At 48.9% G+C, this 18804-nt stretch overlaps 1 protein-coding gene across 6 annotated transcripts in view; it reads right to left on the reverse strand.

Annotated features, from left to right (window-relative positions):
- Positions 1-18343, reverse strand: part of Plxna2 (plexin A2) — a 196642-nt gene extending 178299 nt beyond the window's left edge. For 5 of the 6 annotated variants that reach the window (XM_027416565.2, XM_027416567.2, XM_027416568.2 and 2 more), the window contains exon 1: positions 16965-17096. The gene's annotated coding sequence lies outside the window, so the exon portion shown is untranslated. Of the gene's footprint in view, positions 1-16964; positions 17097-17917 lie in introns of those variants that run through there. The other variant, XM_027416566.2, reaches the window with a different exon arrangement.
- Between the last annotated feature and the right edge of the window lie 461 nt (positions 18344-18804).

Raw genomic sequence — 18804 nt, forward strand, 5'->3', positions numbered from 1 at the left:
ACTCCAGTGTTATTGGAAGCTAAGTGGCTAACCCTGGCCCAGAGCAGGGAGGGGAGGGGAGGGGACGGGAAGGGAGAGGATGGGAGGGGAGAGGAGGGCTGGGGAGGGGAGGAGAGAGGAGGGGAGGAGAGAGGAGGGGGAGGGGAGGAAATCAGGGCTCTGATTTCTTCATATCCCCAAGAAGGTAGTCTGTGTGGTACTGTAGCCCCTCTTGCATATTTCTAGACAATTTTGGGTAGTGGTAACTACTCAGCCTTTCCCTTTCTCAAAAAGAAGATGAACCCTCAGCTTTACTTTCAAAGATGGAGTTGGGGTTAAACTAGATCTAGTCTCCATAGTCAAAAAGCCAGAAGTGAGGCAGGGAGTAACAATGGGCTGGCTGTCCAGGATGGTGTCCTATGTTCTGGATTCCATCAAGCTGTGCTTCCTTGACACTGGAGAGAGGCTGAATAACCAGGCACCATCATGGGGACTCAGTTCAAGTCAGAAGGATGGGATAATGGGTTAAGGCCCCAATTGTGTCTTTTCAGCTAATATTACCATGTTGGGGTCCTAACCTCAAAAAACTTCAGAGTATATCAAAGACTTCTAAATGTATTTTAATAAAGGGTCTCTACTTCACTATCTAGGTCAACAGAAGGATATGAGGATGGGCTCCAATCAATACAACCACTATGTCCATTAAAAGGGGGATGTAGGGGCTGGAGAGATGGCTCAGCAGTTAATGGCACTGTCTGATCTTCCAGAGGACCAAGGTTCAATTACCAGCACCCACATGGCATCTCACAATTGCCTGCAACTCTAGTTGTAGGGGATCCAACACCCTCACACAGACATACATGTAGGCAAAACACCAATGCACATAAAATGAAAATAAATAATTATAAAATGGGGAGGGGTGTTAGTATTCAGGCATCTGTACTGGCCTGTCCTTGGGGTCCTGACAGGATATGCCCTCATTCCCTTTCCCCAAACAAAAAACCCTCCATGTGTGCTCTGTTGCATGGTGTCTTTCTCTCCAGTTGCTTTTTAAAATTACAAGGGGAATGTAGACACAGAGAGAGACATGCATGAAAAGATAACTTAGAGATATGTAAGGAGAGGACATTGTCTCCGTATGGACCACAGAGGACTGGAACAGAGTTTTCCCCCATAGTCCCTGAGAGCAACACCTGTGAAAGCTGGATTCCCCAGCCTTCAGAAAGCCTGGAAATCTTTGCTACAACAAATAGAGCCAACTAATAGCAGGGAAGAGTCATGGATTTGAACTTCTTGGCTTAGGAATTCTCTTTATTTTTTTAAGGGGTCTGTGTGTGTGTGTGTGTGTGTGTGTGTGTGTGTGTGTGTGTGTGTGTGTGTGTGTGTGAGAGAGACAGACAGAGAGAGGGGGGTTTACCATTGGGGCAGGAAATGCAGAGATACACAGCGCAGAACAGGTGTTGAGATCTGAGGGCAGCAAGCTATGCCCTGCTTCCTACCTGCCCTAAGCAGTGCTTGAAAGACCCACCACTGTTCTGCAGCAGAATTTGGGATGAGTCCCAGGATTTGATAATCTGTGCTCTTTTGCTGGAGTAGGTTTTCCTCTTTGGGCCTCTCCTGTTCCCATCCTCCATGCCTACCTAGACAGTGCTACTGTTACTTGCTAGCTCTCAGAACATGATAGAACACGGTGACTCCTGGGGGTGATTACTGTTCATTTCCACTCCAGTTCCTTCTCACTGTGGATCCTGTCCTAGGACCACTGGGCCTCACACCAGGGAGGGTTTTCTGATGTTTTCTTTCCCAGGTCTCTCTGAGGGTTCTGGCTGAGCCCTGGAAACCACACCAGCTCTCCTGGGGCCTTAGCAAAACATCCACTGTTTGTCCTTTCCTCACACAGACTATAAAAGTTTGGAGTTGTCTCTATGACTTATGAAGGGTCCCAAGATGTGCACTCTCATTTGAGGGACTGGTGTGGGGTTGGGAGTTGGGGGGTTCTGTTTCTTTCTAGGGTTCTGGCTGGGCTAGCTTTGCAAAGCCAAAACAAGATTCATTACCATGGGGCCAGGAGCAGGGAGATACACTGCCTGACCTTGCAGACCTGTTCCATATGTCATGAGCCTGTCAGAAATCTCCCAGAATTCCCTTTATTATCTAAAGGTCGCCACCAGGGCAGAGATGAGAGAGCTACATGGTATTAACTAAACTACAAGAGCAATCAATTTCAAGCAGCTGCCTTCCCTGCCACCCAACCTGCCCCCCTTCATGAGACTCTGCCCTCTTCAACCCCCTTTGGGGAAAGGACAGGGAGAAGCCTGTCTTGCTATGGCTATCTCTGGCTTGAATGGAAATAATCAGAATACATTAGCAGGTTTTGAGGCTTTGGAAGCTGATCCTTGGGGTACATCCATCCTCGGGAGTAAAGGGGACCAGAAAAGGTCCCCTTTGATCCTAGGTAGGCCCTTGTGGAAACCGTCTTAGCAGTGAGTTGGTGCTGGGTAAGCATTCGGAGGTTAAAACACAGGAAGAGAAATTCCCAGGGTCTTTCCAAAGGGAATAAAGTATAAGAATGCGATGATGCTCTTGCTAGGTCAAATGCATGTTAAGAGATATCCCATCCTAAAAACCATGAATAGGATGATCACAGAAATAAGATCAGTGAAAAATGACTGTCCACTGCCCAGGTCCCTGCCCCTCCTGCTGGCTACTCTTTTTTCCCCTCCAGTCTTTACTGCCTATCTTTCTGAGAGTGATTTCACTCCCAACAACATCCCTATAACCCTTGGCTCAGTTTTTCCATATATGGACTCCAAACACTATCCACCTTTCACAGCCCTTCCACTCACCTGAAGGCAGTGGGGAATTCTGGTTTCAGCACCCACCATACCCACCAAAGTGCAGAACAGACTCCTCTGTATGTGACAACATCCTGTCTTCCCAATGGGACAGATGTGCTTTAAGGGCAGAACCCATACCTGGTAATTGCCAGACTGCTGTGCAACATGGGCAAGCACGGTGTCTTTCACTCAGAAATGCGCTCAGTGTGATCCTGAGCAGTGCAGAGAAGGAAATGAACACTTGTTCAGTTTTTTCCAGCTGCCACTACCCCTAATACTCTTCCTGGAGAAATAGCTTGATCTATTTGTCATGCGTGGTTCAAAGGTTTGTCATAACTGATCATTTGGAGATCATGGGGAAGTAGGTGAACAGTTTAGAAAGGATTCCAACTGTTGATCACCTTGGACATATGGATAAGAATCACTGGTTAAGTGAAGAAAATGGAGAGAAGGAGAAAGAAAGGATCATGCCATCTTGTGCAGAAAGTCTTGGCAAAAACAAAACAAAACAAACAAACAAAAACCAACTCTAGCCAGGAGGTGGTGGCACATGCCTTTAATCCAAGCACTAGGGAGGCAGAGACAGGTAGATCTCTGTGAGTTAGACGCCAGCCTGGGCTACAGAGTGAGTTCAGGACAGGCTTCAGAGCTACACAGAGAAATGCTGTCTCAAAACAACAACAACAACAACCCAAAAAAAAACCAAAACAAAACCCAAAATACAACAACAACAAAAACAGCTCTAGTGTTATAGACCATAGAACAATACAAGAAGCATATTGATTAAAAAAAATTGGCAAGTTGGTCACACAAAGTGATCAAGAACAGAATAGTCAAGGGAAGGTTCTCTAGGAAGGTTCAGAACAAAAAAAATGTCTGTGAGGAAGTTACAGCAACTCACTGTGGTACTTGCTGCAGAGAAAAATGCATGGTCTTTGGAGACAGACGTGCTTAAATCTTATTTCTCTAGCTCGGTTACCTTGCACATGTTATTGAACCTTCCCAGGAAGAGAACTTTACTTTCCTCTCTGTACAAAGATACCTAAGAGGGCTGTGGTGCGAATCAAGGAGACAAGGATGTGAAGTGTTTCATAAACTCTACAGCTCCAAGTCATTGTTGTTCCTGCTTTTGAAGAAAACTGTCAGCATCCCATCAGCCTCAGTGGCTGCTCAAAGATGAAGATGCCATGTTCCAGACAGAGTGAGAGGTTATCACCTAGCACCTTGATTTGGGAACCCTCTTGCACTGAATCAATGTTGCAGGTACTATCCTTTCTGCCCTGCCAACAGTCTTCTGCTTGTACCATGTCTGGGTCACCATCTCACATCCTCATGACATTTGAATGAGTCAACATGGAAAAGAGGCAGAGGAGGTGCTGATAAGACAGCCCACCAGGCAGAAGCTCACATTCCCTGTTCTCTTCCACACAGGGTTTGCTCATTACATAAAAGAAATTTCTCTTTCATCCTATCTCCCTAGCCTCTCCTTCCCTAGTGTTTTATTTCTGAACCAAGAGTCAGCCTTAGGATAGGAGTCAACCCTTTCTCAAGGAAGCTGATTAAACAGCCTGCTGCCTCCCACCCTCAGTTCCCATTATTTCTTTCTTTGAGACTCTGGCTTTTGCAGAACAGATGCTGTCAAGCAGCTTGTCTTAGGTAACAGACAAGTTCACACTCACACTCCCAGCATAGGAGGTAACATGAAGCTAGGTAAAAGCAATTAGTGGAAATGGAGGGGTGGGTGGGATTTCTGGCAGAAGTCTGTCTGATTTAGGATCCCATCTGTGCCAAAATACACAGGTACCCAACTTGGAGGATCCTTCACTACCTGAAGTGGCATCAGTTCTTGGTGAGGAGACAGGCATACTTTGGATGCCACTGAGGCCTTATCCTTTCTAGACAGACATATCAAAGTCTAGGACCATGGGAGGACTTGGGGTTGCAAGGGATAAAAAGAACTCCCAAGTGAGGACTAGGAGAGTCAGGCCCAGGATGATGAATGGGGTGTGAGAGAAGCCTAGAAAAGGGTAAACAGCCAGGAGGTAGCTGGGAGGATGGGGAGCCCAGGGTGAAGAGAAAGAATGTGCCAGGGTCAAAGAGCAAAGAACTCCTCTCCCTGCATTGACAGGCTCAAGATCCAGTGAATTATCCCCAGGCAATACATGTGCATGGATGTTGCTTCCCTCTCTCCACGCATGTGTGCAAGCCAGCCCTCTCCCAGATATAAGCAAACCCTTTCAGAAAACCCATCTTATGTGTTGTTCCATATTTCTAAGTGACTCTACATTGCAAAGTGATTGCTGTTCCTGAAGACACATCACCCCACTCTTATGTCATGTGAGGGCCAATGTCCTTAGCATCACCACTTCACAGGTTGTCAGACTTGGGGATAGTCCAGGATAACTATTTTGGTTAGGGTTCAAGGTGTGCAAGGAAGACTTGGACTCTGGGCTTTAATAGTTACATGTACCATCCTGTTTATCTGATACCTCGACTTTCAAGTGAGTGCCAGGAACTGGCATTTCTAAGAAGAGATTACCTTCTGTGGGGGTTACCCTACAGTTCTGGGTAGGCAACATTATGTCCAGAGTTGGGGATACCTTGCTACCATACCTTTGGGAATGAGGATTAGGTTTACAAGCTGTCACTGAATTGAACTCTCGGGAACCTCTGAGAGCTTCTGGCCAGCCATCAAATGCCACTTGGCTCCTGCCCAGGTCTAGCTGATGAGAAGGAGGGCTGGGGTTGCTGGGGGCCTATAGACGACTCCAGGAGCTACACGAGTGTTGGTGGATGAAAAGAGTCCAGATGCTTGCTCTAATGCAAGCACTCCGAGACTGTGTGTCAAATTCTCTTCCTCAGCCTGGCCTTCCCTGTGGGCAGGAAACCTGCTGCCAGCTCCTTTCTGAAGACCAAGTGTCTGCAGCCAGGCTAAACTGTACCAGCTCTTGCCTACTGTCCTGGGAGAGTCTCCCGGCTTCACCTCTCCTAGCTCTAGGCCCTAGCTCCTGCTCTTCAATCCCCAGACATGGCAAATCACTGGTTAATTCAAGGCTGTTTAATAACTCTTCTGTTTCAACGAAACAAGCTGTCTTGTTGTCTTTATTTTTAACACTGAACACTGACTTTCGTGGGGTTTTTTTTTTTTTTTGGTCTTTTTTTTTTTTTTTTTTGCTAAGCATCTTACTGTCATTTAAATTTCTCTGTCTCCAACCAAGCTGATAATAGACTGGAGTGAGCAGCTGCTTCAGTCTTGTTTATGACAATGATTAGAAGTTAGAGCCTGTGCTAGCTGAGAATTGACCAAACCTCAATTCAGCATCTCTGCCCTTGCATGCAGTGAGAGTGCTAATTTTAACATGATTAGTAGAACTCTGGCTCCAGGGGAAACCAGGGTGAAACCCAGCCCAGCCTTCCTAGCCCCCTGCTCTGAGGCCAGCTATGGTGGCAAAGTTGTGAGAACCAACTCTACTTACTTGGGAATTATGGTCAGTAGCTGAGGGTCAGTTGTTTAGACCTGAAACTGCCCTGTTCTTCTCCACAATCTTTCCTCCAGTTAATATACTGAGCATCAAAGCAAGAGACTCCTGCTTGCAGGGCCAGAAATGGATAGAAGAACTCAGCAATCAGCTAGTCTGCCTTTCTGTCCCACCTTTCAAATACTCAGAAACATTTCCCAAGTATTCTACACATGATACCTGTTTAATCCACTAAGAAAAAACATCTCATTACTGGAGGCCTGGTCATCTTTTAACTGTAATCTGGTTTCTCTAAATGATCATGTAATGTACTCTATGGATGGCTTCTTCCTAGGTTGGATGGCTCTGATTCGTGTCTCTCTTCTATCTCCCCGTAGTATCTATAAAGATTGTATGTGTGCTCATGCTCTCTCCTACCATACTGTGAGCTCTTCAAGAACTAGAGTGGTGACTTGCCTCCTTTCCATCATGTTCAGCCTATTCTATGGCACATATTCTATAAACATTTGTTCAATCAAACTGAATTAGGTAGCACCATGCTCAAACTCCTTGAAAGTAAAGTAAATGTCTCCTATCTGGATAGATCCTTGCTGAAGCTTTCATTTCTCTCTGGATCAATGTTTTGGGCCTTCCAGGGCACAAACTATTGGTCGGAGACCTCTACTTCCCTTAACCCCTACCATCAAGGCTTGACATCATAGCTAGGGGAACATGTGACAACAATGTTGGGGGCATGTAACAGAAGTCAGAGGTCTGAACCAGTCCTCTGGATTATATCCCCCATCCATCTCCACCCCTAAGGGTCAGGCACAGCTGCCTGGGAAAGCCCACAGGTGCAGAGGGCAAAACCTTGGTGGCCTGACACTCCTTGCCTCTTGCTCCTCTGCAGGCCTATCCCTGAAAGTCAGAGCTCTTGGCCTGTGCCTCCCAGTCAGCAGTCTGCAGGCAGCTGCTGGGGTAATTGTCTCAGCCTCTTCAAGTTGTGAATGCTGAGTCTATAGAGACCGAAACACAAACAGTGCCCACAGTGCCTCTCAGGAGGGAAAGGCCGCCTGGCCTTGCCAGAGCCATTGACTGTGCAAATAGCAAGACTGGAGATGGGTGGAGGAAAGCTGGTTGGAGCTGTTGAAGAGAGGGGAGTCTTTCTCCCCACACTGCTCAGTGCCAGTGGAGCTGTGGATGTGTGCTAAAGGCCAGCAGATGGGCAGAAAAGAGGCGTGGTGAGTTCTTCTGAGGATACTGCCTCATCGTGAGCTACATGTCTAACTAAACCCAGGAATAGAGAAATGAGGATGTCACTGGGTACAGGATGGGAGCAAGAGGCTGGAGAGAGAAGTGATCAAGTAGGCAGGTCTAGTGGTCAGGGACAACTGGAGTGCAGTAAATAATGACTTGCTGTGTGATGCAGGGCAATCTACTTTTCAGTCTGGGCTTAAGCTTCATAACTGTTATTTAAACTTAGGTTAAAGCTATTTTCAAATACTCAGAAACACTTCATAAGTGTTTCTACACATCACATTTGTTTATTTTAATTCATTAAACATGTTTAGTAAAGAGAACCGTGCCTGTCCCCATTTTCTGAAGTAGGCCTTTGTATTGTCATGTCACACATGTAGACATGTCTTCTCAGTGCCACTTTCCCATGTTCTATACTCCAACAAGGAATGAGGCTCTTGCCCAGCTAGGCCATGGAACAGTGTACAGGTCTAAGAGAAGACAGGTAATGCTGTCCCCCAGGTGGGCTGCATGGCATTACAAAGGATTGGCAAAGGCCAAGGATTAGACCCAAGCCTCTGGGCCCTCCTGGACCTGCCAACACTTTTCCTATTGTGCTTGTCCTGTGCACACAGTCACCTCCTAACTGTAGCCAGGTGTCGACCCTTCCTCTTCTGGAGGTTTACTCAGAACAGTGCCAATTGACTAGCTCAAAGACAGTGTGCTTCTCTACTCCTAAGAGTTGAGGGTATCAAAAACCTCAACATAGTAAAGTCAGACTTCACATCGCAACTCTCATATCTGAATGCCAACCATAAACAATGCCTGTGGCCTCACTCACAAGGCTACCAAGGGTTTTTTCTTTCTAGAGTCCACGAGTATCTGGATCTATATACTCCGGGCACACACATTTTTGTTAAATAAGGTCTTACATTTTCAGAAAATTTCAAATAAATACAGAGAAAATGGGGGTGGTGGTGAATGAATTGAGAACATCCCTGATATTACTCTGCTCCAGATTTTAAAATAACTTTTTTTCCAGTTGACATCAGTCATCATTTTTTTTCTAACTCCCTTAACACCATCTTCCTCTGCCTATGTCTGGAAACACAGGCGAGTGAAAGCTCTTGAATATCACACACACACACAGACGCACACACACACAGACACACACACACACACACACACACACACACACACACACACACACACATACACACACACTCACACAGAAAACCCTATCACAAACACAGGGACACAGGGGTGCTAGGTAGGAGGGAGGGATGTCAGGCACACTCTCATTTCCCTCCTGCTACCAAGGAACAAATGGAGTTACAGAGGAGGTCAACAGGTGAGAAGCCCTCAGGAAGGGTGCAAGGAGTGTGAAGGGAAGTCCTTTGTTCTTCCTTTGTTCTTATGTGGCAGAAGCTGTATGTGACACCACACTCTTCTCTGCCATCTGTCTGGCTCTTAGTAGGCTTCACACCCTCTAAGTGAGTCTTCCTGGTGACTTTCCAGCTACACATGTGGTTTATATTATTCTATAAGAGCTTGAGTTGGAAACCTGGAGGGATTGCTACCCTGGGTCACTCAGATAAGAACTTCATTCTTCTGGACAAAACTGGGGGTGTTGCCTTACAGAAGAGCTGGTGCTGTAGGTTTCTGTCACTGACAGTGAAAGGACAAGTTGGGGAGCTCCAGGCAGGTTGAGGCTGAGGGTTAGCCCTCCTATCCTAGGCCTATGGACCCACTCAGAAACACCAGCACTTAGACTCGAAGCAGGGACTCTGAGTGGGGCCCTGCTGGCTCAGATGGGTCTCCTGTCTACAGATGGAGAAGGGATCTGGATTCTACTGAGAACTGGTCTTCCAAGGAGTTCGGAGACTAGGTTCTTTTCCTTCAGGTATTTTTGTTCCTTGGGACAAAAAGTGAGGAGGGACAAGTCGAGATGGGGGATAGTCAGGGAAGGTGGGAGGTCAGAGGGCAGTGTAATATTTACCCAGCTCAGTGGAGGCCTTTCACTTTCAGAAGCAGGAAACAACTTCAAAGCTGTAACATCCCCTTGCTACTTTGCCAGAAGGCTGGTCCTTTGTCTCCACAGGCAGGCAGGGCCCTCTACCTACCCATCATGAACCTACTCCTTTCCTACCCCGGCTCCTGCTTAGAGAGGTCTGGTGCCCAGTATGCTTACAGAAAAGTTGTCCTGGGCTGCAGAGATGGCTCAGAGATTAAGAGGACTGACTGCTCTTCCAGAGGTTCTGATTTCAATTCCCAGCAACCACATGGTGGCTCACAGCCATCTATAGTTGATATCTGGTGTTGTCTTCTGGTGTGTAGGCAGACATTCACTGTAAACATAATAAATCTTAAAAAAAAAGTTGTCCTGGTGTCTCTCCAAGCAGTCCAAGATGTTCTTAGAATGTTCTTCTTTACTCTGAGTGAGCCTCACACAAGTCCTCACTCTACAGAAGAGTAGCTATATTGGGTTGACACTAAGAGGCCAAGGTACCAGCTGCAAGGCCTGAACTTAGAGGTTCTTCACAATTAGTAGGGCCTCCTTCAAGATACCCATCCTTATACCCACAGAGATGCTCCAAGGCATAACTGCAAGGGCTTCTCAGGTCTCTTGAAGTCCATGCCTGCTGTTCCTAGTCTGGTGCACCCTAGTGCAAAGTCCTCTTACCTAAGGTTCTGGAAGAGATCTATTCCCCATGATGGGATGAGAGTTCTCAAGAGAGCTGACATCTGCCTCCTTTTAATCTCCCTCCTCCTCTGGTCCCTCCAGATCTTCATTTTAGATGGGATTCTAGACACTCAGATTGAAATAGGGATGAACAGTGACATTTCCAGGTGAACCATACTAGTATCCACACCTCCAGCTCTAGAATATTGGGGAGGAATACCCCAGGAAAACTTTGCTCTGGGAAACAGTACTGTAGGAACCTATTAATAGGACACAATGTTGGTGCTGCTAGCCTAAAAACCATGGGAGAAGCCAGGTGGTGGGGGTGCACGCCTTTAATCCTAGCACTCGGGAGGTAGAGTCAGGCGGATCTCTGTGAGTTCGAGAGCAGCCTGGTCTACAAGAGCTAGTTCCAGGACAGCCTCCAAAGCCATAGAGAAACCCTTTTTCGAATCCCCCCCAAAAGAAACCCATGGGAGAGAGGTAAAGGGTATCGATGACACTAAGAAGTAGTCAGATGGCTCCTCTTAACAGATCCCTGAAATTTCAGGCACCATCCAGTTTCTCCCTGAAATCTATCATGTAGTGAATGACACAGGGTACAAGCTCTGAGTGACACCCTTGCTTCCCTTCCTTGGAACCCCTAGTGGTGGCTAACCCCACCCTGCTGTCTCTGACTGGTGCCTGGGGTGTGGCTTGTGCAGTTCTCTTCCACAGTTCCAGATGCTGTGGTTGTGGTTGTTTGAAGGCAGAAGCCTTTGCTCTTCTATCCTTGGGCTGTGAGTTACCACATTCTTGGCAGTACACAAGTGATCGATCTCTATCTATTTAAACCTAAATGGATTCCGATTCCTGCTTTCACTGTCTGTGTGGTTCACCATAAGGGGCAGAAACAGTAGCTCAATGACTCACGTAATATTCTCTTAACACCCAAAGGAGAAACAAAAGCTGCAAGGTAGGCTGTCTAAACACAAAACAGAAAGTCTCTGAGTCTGAGTCTTCATGGAAGGTGGAGAAGGGCAGAAGTAGGTCTTTCAGAAGGCACAATGCTCAATGCTCATAGAGCCTCTGAGGGGTGTAGGGTTCTCTTTCTTTCTCGTGTGTGTGTGTTGTGTGTGTGTGTGTGTGTGTGTGTGTGTGTCCCCGTGTGCGTGTGTGTGTGTGTGTGTGTGTGTGTGTGTGTGTCCCCGTGTGTGTGTGTGTGTGTGTGTGTGTGTGTCCCCGTGTGTGTGTGTGTGTGTGTGCGCGTGTGTGTGTGTGTCCCCGTGTGTGTGTGCGTGTGTGTGTGTGTCCCCGTGTGTGTGTCCCCGTGTGTGTGTGTGTGTGTGTGATAGAGGGGAGACGGTCATCTACCATATATATTCAATCTGTGCCCCAGGGCCCCTCCCCACCTCTGTTCTGAAAGACAAGTTGAACTTACTGCCTTTTCTCTCATCCTGAAAGTAATTTCAGGCAAGGAAAAGCAGGATTAAATGTTTATAACACAACACATTAATCTTATTTTGTTTCTTTCTTTCCTCTGTCCTCCCTCCTCCCCTATACTCTTGACCCTAGGTAAGTTTGAGCCAGAGGGAAGCTGAGATTAAATATCAGGGAAGAGCATCAGATCTGGAGAGACACTGACCTCTGGTTCCCTGCCCATCCCCAAACTTCAATATTTTTCCGTCCCCTGTTGGACAGTTATTATCTCTGGATGAGAGAAGCCTCTGCGCTCTGTGCTTGTTCTCTCTCCATATTGTCCTCTGCTGAAATGAAAGAGGGAATTAGAATTCAGAGACAGACTCCCAGGGAGAGTATGAAGACAAAGATTAAGTCAGTGATACAACGTTGACATGTGTTTAGTTCCTGAAAGGTCTTTTTGAAAACGTCTCATCCAGAGCAGTGTTGCCACTGCTGAGACTAGCTGGAAATCCACATTAGGAAGTGAGAAAAAGAGAAGGCCTGTGACAGGGACTTGGGGATGGGCCAAAACTTTACTTGCTGATAAAGAAAGAAAGAAAGAAAGAAAGAAAGAAAGAAAGAAAGAAAGGAAGGAAGGAAGAAAATCTCTTGGTGAGGCAGCCAGGACTGGATTGCCTACTGATTTGAGCATATACCCCCTTCCCCTGGCCACCCAGACATGAACTGTGTGGGTCAAGCCTCTGTCAGCCCCCTACACCCAGACAAGTCCTGTAGGTCTGTTCTCTCATAATTACACCTACACACACACACACACACACACACACACACACACACACACACACACACACCTCCTATGAGGCTAACTTCCCCATCAAGCCTGGTAAACACTGCTTAAAGAAGCCCACCCTTACTCCTTGGCTTTTCCTCTCCCTTGAACCTACCCCTCTGTGCCAAACAGAGGTGAAAAATGCCAGTTCTGCCCTCTGCCATTCCAGTTGTGGTCTCAGGGTAGTGATGGCTGGGAGTTTCTAATATAGCCCCCCTCCCCCCCCCAAAAAAGGCACAAAAGTCAGTGTTCCAGGTAAGTATGGCTCTCAAGGGTTCCCTCTAGTGGAGATAACCTGCTACTTGGCCTTCCTGGAGCCCAGAGTCTCAGGCTCTGAGCCGACTGAAGCCTGTGGCAGAGGCTCAGTTGCTGGCTCTCAGCTGAGGCTCTTGGCTCTCCCACATCAGTCTCTATCTTTATCTTCCCTCTGTCTCGTGTCTCTGTTTATCTGAGACTATTGTCACCACACGTGAACCTTCATGCTTGTGTCTTGAGCTGCATGTTCCATCCTCCTGCTGCTTTTCTCTGGACTTCAGCAAGGCAGCTCTGATGGACTAAGTGCTTTGGAAAGACCTCCCATCAAGTGGCCTAACCTCAGAAACCAAAAACAGGACCACAGGTTGGAGGCATTCAGAATCTATAGTGAACCAGGCTTTCGGTAGGAAGAACGAGAGGCTGTGTCCAAATTTCCCTGATCTATTCCCTGCTACCCCATTTCCATGCAAACTCTGGTCTAATGGGTTGATCTATACTTCCAAAGCTATCTGTATTCACATTGGCTGGAGTCCTGTGTGAATCCAGTCCTCTTTATCAGTTCTCCCGGCCCTTCCTTCTGTCTCTGACTGCACCCTGCCATGTGAACAGCTTTCAAAGCCCGGACAAAGGGTCAGATAAAGAACGGGGGTGCTTGAAGAGGGAAAGCATGAGTGAGCGGGTCAGGTATTATGCCAGGGGCTATAGGAAGACAGAGGGGAGTGGTAGCACCAACCACTCTGCTGGGAGAAGAGAAGACCGCTGGAGAACACCTGCTGGTTCTCAGGGTTTCCTAGAGGTATCCTGCTAACCAGATGAGGGATGAGGCCAGACCAAGTCAGGTTAATGGTTAACCAACTGCTAGAGCAGGGAACTTTCTGGAATAGCTCAATTGTAAGCTCTATTCTTATCACCCTCCCTTCCTTCTCTCACCTTATACTCAAACTCTGAAGGGACCTTGAACTCCAACAAAGAATACTCTCGACTCTATTTCTGCTCTCCAACTCAAGATTGAGCAGTGTGCAGTGTGAAGTTGCATAGAGGTTCCATGTGCCCAGATGCCAGGGAGTAGAGCCCAGAAGAGTCTGGGGGCTGAGTAGAGGGTAGCCCCTTCAGATAAGCCATCCCCCACAGGAGCCTTGGGACCAGCTATTTGACCCCGGGAGGAACTGCCTTTCTTTTTGTCTCCATGGGGGTTCACCTTTAGAAATGACAAAAAAAAAAAAAAAAAAAAAAAAGCAGGGGATGGCACACCCACCCCTCATTTACTCTAATCAGGCATGAAATCTTTGTAACTATGTGAAAAAACTGTTTCCCATAAGGGAATCAGTTCCATTCATCATTGTTTGAACTGAGCATATGTGATGGGAAGAAACAGAACACTCACATAGAATGAATTGATAACAGACAGCCTTGGGGGAGGGGTAGCCATGTGGGGAAGGGGTGGTTTTGGGGTGCTATACATATGAGCTGTAAAAACTGCATCTAGCACCTCAAAGCCTGCTTCTCTTGCTTCCCTGTGGGCAGTCCAGGATTATACTAGCTAACAGACTGTAACACAATGCTCCCGTCTCTTTATGATCTGCATGGGATTGGGGGGTGGGGGTTGGCTCTGTGCTCCTTGCTTCTCCATTTGCCATGATGGACAGAAGTATATTGTACCCTAGTCTCTCTGTGCAGAGACAGCTGTGTAGCAATGCAGGAAGACAGCTGGGGAGAGTGGCCTGGGAACAGGAATTGCCTCCCCCACACCAAATCCTGGATCTTTCAGAGGCAATCATGGAAGGCAAGGTGGAACAGAAACCATAAAGCTCCGCAAACAGTGATGACTCCAGAACCACAAATATTTCGGGATTGCCTGCGCTGGCAAGCTTAAAGCTCCTGCCAGCTGCTGTCCTGTGTATCTAAAGCATGTCACTGACTTCCCCTCCTGCTCCTGAGTCTCCTTGTAACATGCCCATGAAATAAAGATTAGCTGAATAATCAGGAGTATTTGTAATAGGCCTGGGAGAGGGGCCTAGCAGAGACTGCTCTTTGGGGCTTCTTAACCTTATTTTGGATACAGAACTCCTGTAAAACAGATGCTGAACTTAAGCATCTACCACATCTGCAACTTCTCTTGGTCAAGAATGCTAGAGGGCAATCCTTCATTGGCAGTCTGGAGACCGGGAGAGACAACGTTCAGAGCTGCTCTGAGAGGGACCAGCAGTCTTGGGATGGCATGGCCTTGAGCAATTGTCTTTTGATACCACAGTCTGCTCTTCCTTTAGACTTAGGCAAAAAGGTCAGCATCTCTTCAACCCTGCTTGGATCCAGTCTGTGAGGGTTCCTTGTCCCTATGCCCTGGCAATGGAAAGGTGCAGCTGAGACTTCCTTGACAGGTTGTCAGACCTGGGTAGAGGAAACCATCTAAGACTTTGTCACTTCAGGGCTCGAAGCTGTTTAGCAGAGTCTCCCCTGTATGTGGGTCAAAAGCCATGTCCTTTTTGCTGCTTTTCAAGACTATTTGCTATCCCAATGAAGTTTTCCAAGGACAGTAAGGGAACGGAGAGGGCAATCAGTTTTCATAGTCCCCCCTCCCCCCTTTATCAACAGGTTTCTGGACAGGATTAACAGTGAGAAAGAGGAGATAGGTTCTTTTTGGTAAGACTAGCTAGTGGCAGCAGAGGCAAGCTGTGGCATGATGGGTGGGGGCCTAGCACTAAGGGAGATGATGACAGGTAGAAGACAGACGGGAAGACAACCTCCTGGGGTGCAGGACAGATTCCACTCTGCTTCCTTGGCTTCCTGCCCTCTCTCAATTTTCCACCTCTAGGCCCCCCAGCAGAGATCACAGGTAATTACTTCAAACTAGGCTCTGTGAGGAGAAGAGAAGTTAATGAATTCTTCTATCTTCCTGCCTGGAGGTCAGAGGATAGAGGGCTGCTAAAAACTCTGGGAGCTTTCTGGGGTGATGGCACAAAAAGTTGTGCATTTCAATTAGGAACAGCTGAATTCCTCCAGCCAGGGCTAATCTCTTCTGGGGATACTGGTGCTCACCAAAGGCCCTAACATTCAGAGCCGGCCCAGAGGGAAGAGTGAAGTTTCAAGATTTGGAAAGAGGCTTGGTATGACAGGCCTGCTATTTGTATGGAATTGCAGAGAGCTGAACATGAGACCCCAGCTCTGTTGAAAGTGGCCAGCCCAGTCCTGCCTGTGGTCCAGCCCATGTAGCCAACTGTATAGACCTGGTCTACTGCAAGGATAGATGTGTCTCAGAATGTCTAATCTCCAGAGATATCTGGTAGCCCTACTCCCCAAACCCATCCACCACTGCTATCTGTTGTGCATGTGGGTGGTTAGGGAGCTATGTTATCTAGTCTTGGTTCTCTACAGAACTGAACACTCTTGCCCTCAACAACTATGAGCTCTCCTTTCCAGACTGTGGTGATTGACCTGGTATCCCAAGTTTCTCCCAGATTCCTCGCCCTCTTGCCTCTACTTGAGATGTTTGAAGAGGTAGCTCCTCCCAGGGCAAGGGTCACGTTAAACAGGTGGACATTTTTGAGGTCCCTAGAATGACTCTTCTTAACCATTTAGATAAAGGTGAACATTTAAGAAGACGACCTGCGAGTGGAAGACGCAGGGATTTTCTAAGACCCTATCACTTCGTGGGGTGGGGCAAAAAAAAAAAAAGAGTACACGGAGGAAAATGAGCTTTAAAGAGCCTCTTGGACTCTGGACAAACTCCCACTTCAAACCTAGGGGGCCGGGCCCCAGCTGGGCACTATGCCATGGGGAATGGGGGCAGGAACATTGAACCACAGTGCTTCCAAACCGCTCCCAGGGCTTCCCGGAACCCGCGCAAATGATGCCTTCTCCTTCTCAATTCCCTGTCCACTGAAACACTGGAAAGGCCAACGGCCACCCGGGACTACAGCGCCAGGTGAACGCCCCCAACCGGCCTCCAGCCACAGTCGCCCTAAGCTACCTCGCTAATGGTAAGAGGCCCTCTCTGGGCTCCAACCCTGGGACAAGCCCGTCACCCCGGCGCTCCCCAGAGCTGCAGACCGCCGGCAGGTGCGCGTTGCAAGCGCGCCACGGAGCGCCGGAACCACCCGAGCCTCCGGAGTCGATGGCCCGGAAGCCCGAGCAAGAGACCGCAGCTACCAAAGTGGCGGATCACGCGTGGAGTCACGCCGCCACAGCCGAGCTGTGGCCGGGGCCGGGACCCCAAGGGGACCTGGAGAGGCTGCGCCGGAGAAGCCGTCTCGGGCGCGCGCTCAGGGAGAGGGCGAAGGGGCTCCGCTTACCCAGCTCGGCGGTGTCTGTCTGTCCTTGCGTCTCTGTCCGTCCGACTTGGCTGGCCGCTGCCCAAGGCAGCGCGCGCCCCGTCCCTGCCTGACCCGAGTCAGACGGACAGCCAGGTCCACATGGAACCCAAGATCATTAAAATCCACGGCCCGCGCCGGCCGCCTGCCTGTATTCCTGGTGTGGCCCTCGATCAGGTCCGCGCGTCTTCGCCCCGGTCGCCTGCGTACAGGGACCCGGACGCGAAGGGGCGTGGGGTCCGGCAGGGTCCCTCCGGGGAGGCGCAAAGCCGGCTGTCTTCAGGTTTCCCCGGCGCGACTTTCCGGGCTGCTCTGACATCAGCGATCCCGCGCTTCCTTCCCTTCTGCTCCCGGCCTTCTCGGCCTCATTTCCTCCGGGAACGGCTGCCAGTTCTGTCTGCGACCGGGCCCGTACGCTCCCCGCTGCTCCGCGGCTCACGAGTCCACCGGATCTGATCGCTAGTCCTCTGCTGAAGGATCCCGGCAGCTGCGCCCGCCGCCCCCGCTCAGCTCTGCGCGGACAGTGCTGCGCGCGGCGCGGCTAGGCTCGGCTCCGGTGGCGGCGCCCTCAGCCGGCCTCCTATATTACCGCGCAGCTCATTATCATAGAGGCCGTGTTAACCCCCTCCCCGCCCACGCGCCCCGCCCGCGCAGACCGAATCCCCCAGCCTGTCCACCTAAGAACCCGGCTGGGCTACCGTGCTGTGGGCGTTCGCTTCGCTCCTCGGACACCGACAGTAGCCAAGGGGCCAGAAAGGTGCTACCAGGGTCTGGGGACTCAGGTCCGGGCCTGGTGAGTGGGCTGGCTCGGCCTCGGGAGGGGTTCAGAGTGACGAGGGTAAGCCATCCCCTGGCGTGGCATCACCTGTCACCGAGCACAGCCTACCCACCTCCCTCTTCACCTGTGAGCTAGGGATGAGTTCGGAGGGACCTACCTGTCTTGCTGATGGGGTTCTCGGATTTCGGAGGAGCGAATTTTTCCTCACAAATTCCAGAAAGCCAGCGAGCTGTCAAAAGAGGTTTGAAGTTGTTGATAATTATCATTTTTACAATGCGAAGAAGAGCCTGGCTTTGCGTCTCCGGTTTCCTGCTCCATTGGAAACCCTGAATGAAGGGCCTGAGTCGGATAGGTGCTGTTCAGACCAGGGGAGCTGGATCGTTTGCCTTATCCATACCCAGGAGCCCAACTGGTACTGGAAGCAGAGGTTGATGGCTAAGAGGTTAAGACAACTTTAATAACACCAGAAAAAGGATTTTCAATCCTGGGGTGCTTCGGCACCCTCACGGTCTTGATTCCTTGTCTGGTAGTCAGTGTATCTACAGCGGTGGTCACTACTTTTCTGTGAGGGCCTGTGCAAGCTAGACCCCACAATATCTCATGGTCTTCCAGCTCCCTGCTGGAGATTGAGCACACAGAGTTTACTCAACACGTCCAAGTATTTGACAAACGTCCCCTACTGCCCTCTCGTGGCCACACTTTTCAGTGGTTTAAAAACAAAAATGGGGACGTGGGATCATTGCTTCTGAAACCAAATGTTTTGTTGGCTGAAAATCCCAGTAACAGGGCCTTAAAAAAAGAAAGAGAAAGGAAATTAACTCTCACCAGCCATCTCAGAGACACTGGATTATGGAATGTAGGCCTCATTTAGCTTTTTTTTTTTTTTTTTGGTATTTTTTGAGATAGGGTTTCACTATATATCTCTGGCTGTCCTGGAACTCGCTATGTGGACCAAGGTGGCCTCGAACTCATAGAGATCTGCTTGCCTCTGCCTCTCAGGTGCTGAGATCAAAGGTATGTGCCACTATGCGATGCCTGGTTCAA

The sequence above is a fragment of the Cricetulus griseus genome, chromosome 5 (assembly GCF_003668045.3).
Source record: "Cricetulus griseus strain 17A/GY chromosome 5, alternate assembly CriGri-PICRH-1.0, whole genome shotgun sequence".
NCBI lineage: Eukaryota > Metazoa > Chordata > Mammalia > Rodentia > Cricetidae > Cricetulus > Cricetulus griseus.